Here is a 10,876-nt window from a genome sequence, read left to right as displayed (position 1 = left end):
TTGAATTTTTGATGACCCGGGGAGAGTACAGTGGCATCTCATTGTGGTTTTAATTTTGCATCTTCTTAATTAATACTGAGTTTGGGAATCTTTTACAATATTTATTGGCAATTGGGATTTCGTCCTTTACGAGACGCCTGTTCAAGTGTTTGCCCCATTTTTCTAATGGGTCATCTGCTTTTTCTTATTGAATTGTAGGAGGTGTTTATCTATTATGGATAAGACTCCTTTGTCAGCTATATTTGTTGCAAATATCATCTCCATCTTTTGCCTTATCTTTGTATTCTCTTTATACTGTGAACAGATGTTAATTTAATATGGTGAACTTTATCAATTTTTTCTTTTATGGTTAGAGGTGCTTTGTTAAGAAAACATTTCCCTACTCTGAGGTTATAAAGGTAACCTCCTATACTATTTTTATTTTTATTTATTTATTTATTTATTTATTTATTTATTTATTTATTTATTTATTTATTTATTTTTGTGAGGAAGATCAGCCCTGAGCTAACATCCATGCCAATCCTCCTCTTTTTGCTGAGGAAGACTGGCCCTGGGCTAACGTCTGTGTTGATCTTCCTCCACTTTATGTGGGACGCCGCCACAGCATGGCGTGACAAGCGGTGCATCGGTGCGCACCTGGGGTCTGAACCCGGGCCTCCAGCAGCAGAGCGTGCACACTTCACCACTATGCCATGGGGCCGGCCCCTACTATTTTTATTTTTTTATTTAACAACTTTATAGTTTGCCTATCATATTTTGTATAGAGTATAAAGTAAAACCCCAGTTTCTTTTTTTTTATGGATATCTAATTGTCACAGCATCAATTATTCAAAAGACTGTCCTTCTCCCTTCTTTTAGTGTTCTGAGACTCAATTTCCAACATGAGGTTGGAGTGGTTTCCCCACATCAGCAACAAGCAATTCATGGTTAGCAGCTGGGTGTCCTACAATTCTACTCAATTCTGACACTATTTACCTGGAAACAGCCTCAGAATCCACAGGTTAAGGGTTCAGTTCTACAAGACAGCCCCTTCCCCCACTTCAGACTCTAGTCGCAAGTCCAGGTTGTTACCTGTGCTTCTCATCTACCGGCTATAAATCAGAGGTTCCCACAACCCCCTCCTTGGGTTCAACTAATTTGCTTGAGCAGCTCATGGAACTCAGAGAAACATTTTGCTTACTAGATTACTGATCTGTTATAAAAGAGTATAACTCAGGATCAGCCAGAGGGAAGAGATGCATAGGGCAAAGTATGGGGAAAGGGCGTGAAGCTTCCATGCTCTCTGGTGCACCACTCTCCTCGCATCTCCACGTGCTCACCAACCCGGAAGCTTTCAGAACCCCCTACTATTGGGATTTTATAGAGGCTTCTTCACATAGGCATGATCAGTTATTAACTCCATTTCCAGCCCCTCTCCCCTCTCTGGAGGATAGGGGATGAAGCTGAAAATTCTAAGCTTCTAATCGTGGCTTGGTCTTTCTGCTGACCAGCCCTCATCCAGGAGCCTTCCAGGAGCCCACCCAGAGTCACCACAATAGAACAAAAGATGCTCCGAGCACTCTTATCACTTAGGAAATTACAAAGGTTTCAGGAGCTCTGTGCCAGGAACTGGGGACAGAGACCAATTTATACATTTTCTATTACCTCATACTCCCTTTTGTTCTAGTACCACCTTTGTCACAAATCAAGCGTCCACCTGGTGTCAAGTGTGAGTCTGTGACTGGGATCTCAATTCTTTCCCAGGCTTGTGCCAATTCCACACCGTCTTACTTATTGTAGTTAATAGTCTTGATAGATGGTGGAGATATTTTCCCTACTTTGTTCTTCTTCGAGAATGTCTTGGCAATTCCCGGCTCTTTGTACAAAATAAACTTGTCAAGTTCTCCCCAGTCCACCTACCCCCCCAAAAAACTGTTGAGGTTTTAATTAAACTTTAATTAAATCTGTACACAATCTACAACTTTATAATATTGCATCTCTAAGTCCACAAACAAGTCATATCTCTTGATTTAGTAAATCTTCTGTAATGTCACTCAATAAAGTGTAATTTCCCTCTTAGAGGTCTTACATATCTTTTATTAGATTATTTCTAATTATTTGCCTTTTTTTGAGGCTATTGAATTTGTCTTTTCAACGTTTAATTTTCTTACTGTTGTGCCTCATAATGAAATTAAAATTGATTTTGATTTGTTCATTTTGTATCCAATAAGTTTACGGAACTCTGTTGTTATTTTTTTGTTTGCTTTTACAAAATTTGTTGAAGTTTCACAATCATATAGCAAAATGCATAAATTGTAAGTATGGTGTTCGATGACTTTCACAAAGTGACCTCACCTGTGTAAATAGTGCTCAAATCAAGCAACAGAACGTTACTGACACCCCAGAAGCCTTCATGCTCTTCTGCAGTTGTCTTTGTATACTCAGGCTGCTATAACAAAAATACCGTAAACTGGGTGGCTGAAACAACAAACATTTTTTCCTCACAGTTCTGGAGGCTGGGAAGACCAAGGAAGGTGCCAGCAGATTTGGTGTCTGGGGAGGACCCGTGTTCTGATTATAAATGGCACCTTCTCTCTGTGTCCTCACATGGTGGAAGGGAGGAGCTAGCTCTCTGGGGTCCCTTTTACAAGGGCACTAATCCCATTCATGAGGGTGCCACCCTCATGACCTCATCACCTCCTAATTTCATCATATGGGGGTTTGGTTTCAACACATGAATTTTGGGTGGACAAACCTTCAGTCCATAGCTGTAGTCATTACCTAAGATTCCCCACAAATGTAGCCATGATCTTTACTTCTATCAGCATAGATTGGTTTAGCCTGTTGTTATACTAGAGTTAAATGGAAGTCTACAATATGAACCCTTTTGCATCTTGCTCCTTTGATTCACATTATGTTGATGAAGAAGGCAGGAATGTGAGCCTGGGCCACGGATCTGTGGATGCAGTAAGTTGGCAGAAACAGATTTCTGCTGCATCACACCCCCTCATGGGGGCGGCGCTAAAAGGCCACGGTGAAGAGAAATACTCCTGGTAGGCAGAATTTAAACAATATACGTGGTCATCAGCTTCATGTAAAAGGAGAAGTGGCTCGAGACAAGGACAACATGGTGTTTGGGGCAATTTCAAATGGTTTAGCTGGTTGCTCAAGGGCCTGGAAGAAATCAAATTGGAAGACAGGACAAGGAAGTCTAGGAAGGAGACATTTGGATCGACTCTTGAGAGTAGGTACAAAATGGGCAGATTTTTGTTTCTCACATCAAAGATCACAAGAAAGCATCCCCTGCAGAGGAGACCTGAACACTCCAGGGATTGGATGACTTGTCCAGAGGGAGGTGGCGTGTCTCTCCACTTGATCATCCTAGTGATTGTGCAGTGGACTTAGGAATGGAGTATCTTTAGTAGCAGAAATATGGTCTCTGCATAGGGCCAACCACATAGGCTCCCTCTCCCCAGGGCTAATCTAGCTGCTGACACTGCTGAACGTCTAACCTGTCGGCAGCAGAGATCAACACTGAGCCCTCACTATGGTACCAACCCCAACCTCCAAAGAGACCAACCAAACATACAGTGTCAGGTTGATTACTTTGGACACTTTTAACTTGGAGAGGGTGGTAACTCATCCTTACTGGGATTGGTACATATTCCATGCATGCCTTCCTTACCTGTGGTGTCTTGGCCAGCACTGTCCAATTTTCACAGAGTGCCAGGATCTTCATGGGATGTTACATAACACCTTCCTGCACCAAGGGATTCTCCTTATGGCAAAGAAGGTGTGACAGTGGTACTATCATAGTCACATCACCCAGAAACTGCCACCAAGATAGAATTGTTGGAATGGCCTCTGTTATGGTCTGAATTGTGTCCCCACAAAATTCATATGTTGAAGCCCTAACCCCCAGTACCTCAGAATGTGACTGTATTTGGAGACAGAGCCTTTAAAGAAGTGATTAAGGTAAAATGAGGTCATATGGGTGAGCCCTAATCCAATATGACTAGTATCCGTATAGGAAGAGGAGATTAGGACACAGACAACACACACAGACCCAGAGACAACCATGTAAGGACACAGCAAGAAGGTGGCCACCTGCAGGCCAAGGAGAGAGGCCTCGGAAGAAACCAAATCTGCCGACATCTTGATTTTGGACTTGCAGCCTCCAGAGCTGTGAGAGAGAAATTTCTGTTGTTTAAGTCCCCCAGTCTGTGATATTTTCTTATGGCAGCCCTAGCAAAGTAATACAGCCACTTAAAGGTGCTGCTGCTGCCACACGAGTTTAGAATGATATCCAGTGGAATTCGCGCTCTGACCTTCAAGATCTGGTATATACTTAGAACTTAGTCACTCTTTGGTTCCTATGACCAATAGGTAGCATACGTGGGTACAGGAACCAGGAGTGAAAGTGGGAATGATCCCTCTCACCACTAGTCCCACTAACGGTGACCCACTTGGTGAGTGTGTACTTCACATCCTGAAACTTTGGGCTCTGCTGGACTATAGGAGTGGTTCCCAGGAGATGGACACTTTTCCCCAGAAAGAGGTAGAGGTTCCACTAAACTTAGAGCTATAGCTGCTCTCTGGTCATCTTGAGTTCCTTGTGCTACTAGACCATTAAGCAATGAAATGAGTTGTTATACATTCAGGGTCTAACTGACTCTGATTATCGTGAGGAGAACGAGCTGCTGCTACAAAATGGGACCGTTAGGAGTATGTTGAAAGTTATGATGTTCACTGGGCTCCTGTCATTGCTTCCATGTCCATTCATAACCATAAATGTGCAATTGCAGCAGCCTTGGTCTCAGAAGGGCCTGGTAACCAGGGGTGAAAGTGTGGGCTTTCCTGCCGGGTAAGCAGCTTAACTGAGCACCAGCGCTGACCAAAGGTGAGAGGAACTTAGGATGGGTGGTAGAGGAAGAAAATGATGACTTTCAGTATGGTTTCAAGCCAATGGCAGCAGTGGGGACTAAAGCTTGTCCCACTAACCCACCCACCCTTCCTCTTTTCCTCCCTCCTTTCCTTCCTTCCTTCCAAGACATTGTGACGAGTCATGACTTTGAAGAAGCGATGAAGGGGCAAAGTGAACTAACTGAGGGGGTATGAATGGATTGGAGGGGTGCCAGGGGAAGACTATAGCCAATGACATCAATGCCTCACCCATATTCCTTGGGCATTTCCTTCTACAGATGAATATTGAAAACATGAGAAGCCAGACACAAAAGATCACATATTATATGATTCAATTTATATGAAATGTCCAAAATGGGCAATCCATAGAGACAGAAAGTAGATTAGTGGTTGCCAGGAGCTAGGGGGAGGGGGAATGAAGAGTGATTGCTTAATGGGCATGGAGTTTCTTTTTGGGGTGATGAGACAGTTCTGGAATTAAATAGTGGTGATAGTTGCAGACCATTGTGAATGTATTTAAAAACACTGAATTGTACACTTTCAAATGGTTAATATGGTGAATTTTATGTTTTGTGAATTTTACCTCAATAAAAAAATATCCCCTGAGGATTGGATGGAATTTGCTCATTTCTGGATAGGGTACCAGATACTGATATTTGCGCTGTGGGATTTGTCTTAGTTTGGGCTACTAGAACACATTACCATAGACTGGGTGGCTTAAACAACTAACATTTATTTCTCACAGTTCTGGAGGCTGGGAAGTCCAAGGTAAACGTGCTGGCAGATCTGGTTTCTGGTGAGGACCTGCTTCCTGGTTTGTAGGTGGCTGTCTTCTCGTTGTACCCTTGTGTGGCAGACAGCAGAGAGAGAAAACGCAAGCTCTCTCATGTGTTTTTGTAGGGGCACTAGTCCCATCAGGAGGACTCCACCTCATATTCTAATCACCTCCCAAAGACCCCTCCTAATACCATCACATTGAGGGTTAGGATTTCAACATATCAATTTTCTGAGGGACACAAATATTCAGTCACTAGCAGGGCTGTTAAAGAAACTTTCTAAGGTGATATAAGTTTGAGTCCTTCTATTAATTTTATTTCACAGAAAATTAGGCCAGTTGCTACACATACCTCAGTTTCAGAAACATGAACCTTTCAGCTTTCCAAAGTGGTCTGTTTCTCCTGGAGTGAACCTAGGTAAGATATGTTGAATTCAGGCTTGGATTTTTCTCAATTCAGCTTCCTCTTTCTCCTGATTGTTGGTAACCTATCGCACAGTCTGACATTAGGTGGCCTGTTTTGTCTTGCGATTTTTAACATTTTCACCCTGATTTTCTTGGCTTTTTCGTTAGAAGTTAAAGAAAAATGTTTGAGGATGCTAGCTGGATCCCATTTTGAATGAGAATACTCAACAATATTAAGGAAGCAGCTGATTCCAATTATAGATTTTAATCTGTGACAGTTTTATTGTAATTATTTAAAGGGATAGGTAGACGTAGATAAAATGTGAAAACAGCGATTTTTATCATATTTGGGTGCTAAATATTTAGACGCACACAGATAGATACTCTAATATCCTGATAAGAATTTCCAGGGTAGGAAAGCCCAGGGTGATAGATAAGGATGATAGACAACTATTGCAGGGCTGAGTTATTGAGATTGGAGGAGAAAATACCTGATCGGGATGGTAATAGAATTCTTTTGAAAAAATTGAAGTCTAGGCAGGCAAGGCTTGTATCATATGGCTTCATGGTACTGGTGAATGAGATGTGGAGGAGTAGATTTAAGCCTTTGTTTGACATAACTGCACTCAAAAAGATTAAAAATTTGTGCTGTGATGGTTCATTTTATGTGTCAACTTGGCTAGATCATGATACCCAGATATATGTTCAACATTATTCTAGCTGTTTGTGTGAAGGGATTTTTCAAATGAGATTAACATTTAAATCAGTAGACTGAATAAGGCTGATTATTCTCCATAATGTAGGTAGGACTTATCTGATCAATTGAAGGCCTTAATGGAAAAATGACCGACTTCCCCCAAGAAGAGAGAATTCTGACAGCAGACTGCCTTTGGACTTGAAAGCTGGGACTTTGGACCTGCAGTATAAACTCTTCTCTGGGTCTCCAGCTTACTGGCCCACCCTTCAGATTTTGGACTTGCTAGCCTCCGTAATCGTGTGAGCCAATTCTTTAAAATCAATCTTTCTCTCTCTCTTTCTCTCTCACTGTATTAGTCAGGGTTCTCCAGAGAAACAGAAACAATAGGAAATATATATATATATATGTATACATGTGTGTGTGTATATATATATATATGTATACATGTGTGTGTATATATGTATATAGAAATATTTTTAGAAATATTTATATATAAATATATCTCTTTATATTATTTCTGTTTCTCTGGAGAACCCTAATACAATGAGAGAATGGGAAAGAAAGAGAGAGATTTATTTTAAGGAATTGGTTCATGTGATTATGGAGGTTGGCAAGCCCAAAATCTGCAGGGTGGGCCAGCAGGCAGGTGATGAGGGAAGAGCCAACGTTACAGTTCAAGTCCAAGCGCTGTCGACAGTAAAGCTGCAGAAGTCCTTCTTCTTCAGGAAGCTTTAGTCTTTGTTCTTAAGGCCTTCAACTAATTGGATGAGGCCCACGCACATTATGGAGAGCAATCTGCTTTACTCAAAGTCCACTGATTTAAATGTTAATCTCATGCAAACACACCCTCACAGAAACATCCAGAACAAATATCTGGGCACCTTGGCCCAGTCAAGTTGACACAAAGTTAATCATCACAAACATCCTATTGGTCCTATTTCTCTGTAGACACCTGTCTAACACACTAACTGACAGCTTTGGTTCTTGGCATTATGCTTGAGAAGTTGAATAACAAAATCACCCTTTAAGATGTGGTTAGTAAATTTATAAATTTAGAGTAGGGCTAATTTGTATAAAATTACGAAGGCAGAGGATAAAGTATGTTCTCTTTGTCTTTTATATTTAAGGACACTGGGCGTGTGGGCTCCAGTGTGTCTGCACCATTAACTGGACTCACCTCATTCACTATTTACAGACCATCTAATACCTGCCAGGCACTGGGCTCACAGCAGAAAACAAGGCAAACTCCTACCTTTACGAAGCTTACATTCTTATTTCTGTTGTGGTTTTACACATTGAAACAGACAGACTTTGTTCTTTCTTTCAAATGTGGTATGATTTAAAATAGTATTTCAGCCTCTTTGGGAAAAAAATCATTCTTTCAAAGAACTCTTGCACTACTCAGCATAGAAAAAAAGCTGGTAGCTGACTAGCTGGTTGTGTATCAGAATGGGTTGCTTTATCTGTCTATTGGAAAATCTGTGTGTTGTGGACAGCAGATAGAATACTTCTACATAGCTCAGAAAAATGTTGGAGACAGCAAATACACGGCTAATATGGGGAGAGTGATTACTCATGGAAATAGAGATGAGCCAAAGGGGCATCTTAGCTCTCTGTACTTAAGAGTGTAAGAATATATTTCTCTATTAAATGAGGGCTTTCTTCCTTTCCTTGATGTTTTCTGTTCCTTGTTTTTTCCCCTATAATTAATTTTGAGAAAAACTACATTTCTAAATATGTAAAATGAATTAAGTTGGTGCCCTAGATGAGAGATGAGAGTTATTTTTAGTCTTGTAATTGTTGTGTTATTTATCCACTGCTACATAACTAATTATCCCTAGATTTAGTGGCTTAAAACAATAAACATTTATTAATTCACAGTTTCTGTGGGTCAGGAAGCCAGGCATGGCTTAGGGGCAGGCATCGTCTGGCCCTGGGTCTCTCATGAGGCTGCAATCAAGGCACTGGCCGGGGCTGCAGTCATCCTAAGACCAACTAGGGGTAGGATGTGCTTCGAAGCACATTCATGTGACTGCTGACAGGCTCAGGTCCTTACTGGCTAGACTCCAGGGACGTAGTTTCCTTGCTGTGTGGGTCCCTCCTTGAGCTACCCACGACGTGGTAGATGGCTCAGCCCAAATTGAGGGCTTTAAGAGTGTGCGCAAGAGGGGGTGCCCAAGATGGCAGTCACGCCCTTTTTATGATCAAATCTCAGAAGTGACATCCCATTACTTTCATCATACTCTATTCATTGGAAAGGATCACTAGGTCAAGTCCACGCTGTAGGAGGGACACTGCGTAATAGTGTGATCACAAAGAGGAAGGGCTCATTGAGATCCCTCTTAGAAGCTGCCTACCACATTTATTATTATTTTCAATGTCTAATAAACCACTGATTCTTGCCAATTTTTCCATTTGAAATCTCTTCCTTAATCATTCCTTCCTTTCCGTTTCACTGTCAGCATCTTGCTCTGTGTCTTCATTATCACATAAGTAGATAATTTAACAAATCTCTTAACTCGACGTGATCCTTCCCATACCCCTCATCCGTCTCTCCTTGTTAATTTTCCTGAAACTCCACTGTATTACTTCATTTTCTTACTCACAAGCCTTCAATGGCTCATCGTTGCCTTCTTCCAATTGTGATTCTTATTCCTTCCAGTTTGTACCATCCATTCTAGCCAGACCAGAGACTTCACTATGTTCTGAACGATGCATACTTCCTAGATGTCTATTTGTGTTTGCTTTAATCTTTCTTTCCAAATTCTACCCCCTGACCTTCTCGGTAAAGCCTGCCCTATTCACTAGCGCCCTCACTGATCCTCCTGTTCTTCATTCCTACAGTACGAGCAATCTGGGCAACACCATTTAACATGCACGCATGTCTGACTGCTTTGCTGATTCTCATTTCTCTATTGTTGCTTTTCTTCATCTAGGCTGAAATCGCTGTAACTTGTTATATTTCTGTACACTCACCACATCCAACAATGTTGAGCACATCCTAACTTCTCAACTACCTGTGGCTTACGGTGAAAAGTAGAGAGCTCCTTTTTTTAGCTGCGTAAGCCAAAGAAGAGTCTAGAAAAAAGCTAGGAATGGGAGACAAAGTGAAAACCAAATTAAGGAATGTATTGAGATATTTCCTAGTAAGTCTATCTTGAAAGGTAGGATTATTTTTGGTAATCTCATATTTTTCTATCATTTCCTCTTTCCAGTCACTGTTTCAATGATAGAAATAAGGATGATTTTTCAGTAAGAGATGATTTTGCCCACAGGGGACATTGGGCAATGTCCAAAGACATTTTTGGTTTTCACGGCTAGGGATGGCAAAGGATGATATAGGCACCTAGTGTGTAGAGGCAGGGATACTACAACGCACAGGACAGTACCTGCAACAAAGAAGGATCCGGCCCAAAATGTCAATAGTGCTGAGTTTGAGAAAACTGCTTTATCTTGATCACAGGAGCAGTATAGCAAAGTCATCCAGAACCTGGATTCTGAAGCCACAGGGTCTGAGTTCAAATCTCAGCTCTGCCATTGACTAGCTGTGTGACGTTGAGTAAATTACTAATCCTCAAGGTTTCCTCACGTTGAAATGAGTAGAATAATAGAACTCACCAATGAGTTTTATTGGGAGGATTAAATGAGTTAATAATTGTAGAGTACTTAAAATAGTGTCTGGAACATAATATGACCTATTATAAGTGTTTGTTAAGCAAAACACTCTTTTCAGGAGTTTCACATAAGTTGAACACACTTTCCATCCTGGTGGTGTTCACCAGTCTCGTTATCCAACAGAAAACCTGAGCAAGAGCTTGCCGGCAGAGTTTGGGCTTAATTGGCTGCATCAGTGCCAGTGGCTGAATGAGAGACCACTGTTTTACATTTGGTACCTGCGACCATCTGGAAGTTAAAAATCTTAGCTAGTTTAATTCAACTTTAATGTGCCAACTGAACATTACAGTGTTTCTCTGAGAGGATCTAATTTTACTAGATAAAACAAGGCAGCGAACCAGCTCGTTTAAATAAGAGCTGATATGCTTGTGACTTTAAAGTCCTCAGAGTCCCTACAGGGAGGGCCACCCATTGTCAGTCAC

This window comes from Diceros bicornis, chromosome 29 (genome assembly GCF_020826845.1).
Source record: "Diceros bicornis minor isolate mBicDic1 chromosome 29, mDicBic1.mat.cur, whole genome shotgun sequence".
In the NCBI taxonomy this organism is placed as follows: domain Eukaryota; kingdom Metazoa; phylum Chordata; class Mammalia; order Perissodactyla; family Rhinocerotidae; genus Diceros; species Diceros bicornis.
The sequence above is the reverse complement of the archived record's forward strand: the minus strand, read 5'-3'. Positions refer to the sequence as shown.